The sequence below is a fragment of the Lithobates pipiens genome, unplaced genomic scaffold, assembly GCF_037356315.1.
Source record: "Lithobates pipiens isolate NorthernLeopardFrog02 unplaced genomic scaffold, aLitPip1_a1.2 Scaffold_22, whole genome shotgun sequence".
Taxonomy (NCBI): Eukaryota; Metazoa; Chordata; class Amphibia; order Anura; family Ranidae; genus Lithobates; species Lithobates pipiens.
This window is the reverse complement of record NW_027507784.1, coordinates 212,149,025-212,152,485: the sequence shown is the minus strand read 5'-3', so window position 1 is coordinate 212,152,485 and position 3,461 is coordinate 212,149,025. Positions and strand designations below refer to the sequence as shown.

Below are 3,461 nucleotides of genomic sequence, written 5' to 3'. Positions count from 1 at the left end.
AGATCATCATATACTATCTAAATTGATCCGCCCGACTCCTGAGCTAGTCTTCCGTAGAGCACGATCCCTTAGAGATCATCTCACCAAAAGCCACTATACTGCACCATCATCACTGGGACAGAATCCCCGTGGTACCTTTAGATGTAATGAATGTCCCCGCTGCCCATGGATAAAGGAGGGCTACAAGTTTGGGCTACCTAACGGTGAAACATTATATTCACGTACTTTCTCTGATTGTAACACTAAAGGTATTATTTACATGATGATTTGCCGCTGCAGAGCATTCTACATCGGCAAAACAATCCGTGAGTTCAGACAGCGTATTGGTGACCACTTATATGACTCAGGTAATGGGAAGCTGACCACGATTGGGAGACACATTGGTCTTTTCCACCGGTTCGACAACTCTGTCGTCCAATTTTTTGTATTGGAGGTGGTCCCTCCCAGCCCTAGGGGTGGTGATTGGGATCGGGCTATCCTCCAGAGGGAAACCCTCTGGATTAAGCGCCTGAATGCCACCCACCCCCCTGGACTGAACGAAACCATTTCATATAAATATTTTTTATAGATTCTATTATTGAGAATAAATATAAGATTTTTTTTTTTCTGTTCTCCTCCTGGATCGCCCCCTCCCCCCCCCCCCCTCTTGTTGATATCGTTGACAACCCCTAATTTGTAACAATGTAAAATATTTTTTTTTCTTCTTTTTTTTCATCCATTATATATATGTATATGAGTTATACAATTTGGTTATTATGTTGTTTATTATATTTTTTGCTTGATTATAATTGTATTATTGGAGTCTTTGTTACGTAGACTTTTTCGATATATTTTTCCGTTTTTTTTTTTTTTTTTTAATTTACTCTGTTTTGAGCCGTTCGTTTCTTTCCTCTTTCTCCCCCTGGCGGACATGTACACCTCCTGGCCAGGAGGGGCAGTTACCTTTGTTTCTTTCCCCTTTTGACTTGCAGGTTCTAAGGGCTAGACATCAGTACATCTGTTGTCTTCCGCCCTTCCCTAGCACACTTCCTGTGTGACGCCTTCCTGGAGTCCACCTGTTCAGTGTGGAGGTGTTGACAGGGTGTTGATTGTCTGACATCACATCCTGTTGGGGATCCCATATAACAGTGGTCTGGATTGACCGCTAGTTATGGGTCTGCACTCTATATGGTGGATTGAAATTTGCTACTCCTCAGTTTTACTCAGGACATCTGCAAACCAGGTATGTGATCACTTATTGGATCTATTAGGGTTTACCTCACTACCTATCCATATTGTATGTGGCTCCTTGATGTGTCCATTTATAATATACTTAATTTTTATACTTATTGCAGGAATATTTTGCCTGCCTTTGAACTGCTGAAACTGAGGAGCATTCATCCCCACTGACCAACCTTGCACAGTTGGGGAATATATTAGTCTCTATACCCTGCAATTACAGATAACATAAACCCTCAAGATGGCGATCCACACACTGCCAATTTCTTGATTGAGACATTTTCCTTGTCAGGTACAGCTATATAGTCTTGATTAACTTTCTCTTTCTTAATTTATGGTTATATAATACAATTTTTACATTATATGTGTTTTTTTTTTTTTTTCTCTATATCCGATTTTACCATGTTCCATCATGTGCACTATATCCCCCATGCCCGCCGGGGTGGGAAAATTTGAGGGGACTCGGACGTCTGCTTTCCTTTTTTTTTTTTCTTTCCCCCTTTGTTCTTCGTAACAAATTCCCCTACAATCCCTTCTTTTTTGTAAATTTAATTGTATATTCCTTTTGATTTTGCTTATTTTGCGATATATATCTATATGACTGTATAAGTATATGAATAGGTATGAATTCTCTAATGTATATTTTAATTCTTAGACTACCTCCAGATGAAGCGGATAAAATTCTGCGAAACTAGTCGAGGAATCTCCAAAATGTACTCCTAGAACGGAACTCGATTATGAGTAACTGTACACAAGAAATCTGGGATACACTAGCTTTTTAAATATAATATGTTTCGCTGTATCAATATATTGTTTTTTGTTTGTGAAAAAATTCTTTCCTTGTATTAAAATTTGTACTATTTTATTATATATTTTCTGAGTTTTATGTATCGAATTAAGTACCGGTATAGTCCAACATGCTTTTGGTATGATTGAATTTGGAATTGGTATAGGGAGCTCTTTATCACATCTCCCCTACCTTCACAATTTTCAATCTACCTCCTTTCCCCTTGAATTATTACTGGATGATGGTACTTTCTATATGAATAGTTATTATATGGAGGCTATACTTCATTATTTTTTGGCTTAACAGGTCAAATCAACAAAGCAATATTAGCCCTGTACTCTGTCACCCCGCCTCGAGTGTATACTACAGATTCTTTATCACCTCCATTCCCAATAACAAATGGTACACGACAAGGATGCCCCTTATCCCCACTAATTTTTAACCTTGTTATTGAACCCCTAGCTGAGAGTATTAGGTCCAACAAAAAAATTCTAGGAGTTACCATTGCTGAACAAGAACATAAAATCAACCTTTTTGCAGATGATGTTGTTCTTATGATTACTGATCCTGTGAAATCCTTACCGGGAATTCAGGAAACGCTAAATATGTTCAGCAAAGTTTCTTATTACAGGCTTAACACAAATAAATCTTGTATATTGAACTTGGGGATAGATGAAAATACTACTAAACATCTTAAATTAAAATTCCCTTATACATGGACTGAAAGTACAATTAAATATTTGGGTATTCAATTATCAAATTCATGTAAAATACTGTTCCAATATAATTATATTCCACTTCGTAATGCATTACAAGAAAATCTCACTAAACTAGCATCCCATGAATTTTCATGGATGGGACGTTTGGCAGCATTTAAAATGCTTCACCTTCCACAAATTTTATACTTTTTTAGAACTCTCCTGATTCCAATTCTGTTAAAATATTTCCAATCCCTTCAGACTCTGTTTTCTAGATTCATCTGGCAGGGTAAAAAATCTAGATGTGGTCATTCAAACTTAGTGAATAAATGTCAAGCTGGGGGAACAGGGTATGTGGATTTCCAAGATTATTATTTAGCCTCGGTTCTTACACAGTCTAAGGAATGGTTTCTATCTCCTCCATCTACAATTTGGGGGAAGATGGAAACTGCTAAGATCCCAGGAAATAATCTATCAATATGGATTCCTTCCATGGCACTTGGAGCCAAGATACCTTCTCGCATCTCCCCAACAATATTAGCGACACTTAAATCTTGGGTTCGATTTCTGCATCTAACTTCCTCACACCCTCTTCCTACCAAAGTCCAAATTCCGCTAAATACTCTACATAATTTCATGAAGACAACCTCATTTACACCATGGATAGAGAAGGGAATTAAATATCTATTTGATCTACTTGATAATGGGGTGATCAAACCATTTCCTACACTTCAAAAGAAATTTAAATTGCCAAATTC

General features: G+C 37.4%; 1 long non-coding RNA gene across 1 annotated transcript; it reads left to right on the top strand.

The window, feature by feature from the left end:
- The first annotated feature begins 1,281 nt into the window (after positions 1-1,281).
- LOC143925479 (uncharacterized) lies at positions 1,282-2,086 on the top strand. The gene is made up of 2 exons (XR_013261997.1): positions 1,282-1,510; positions 1,874-2,086. It is a non-coding gene; the product is annotated as an uncharacterized LOC143925479 (long non-coding RNA).
- The last annotated feature ends 1,375 nt before the right edge of the window (positions 2,087-3,461 follow it).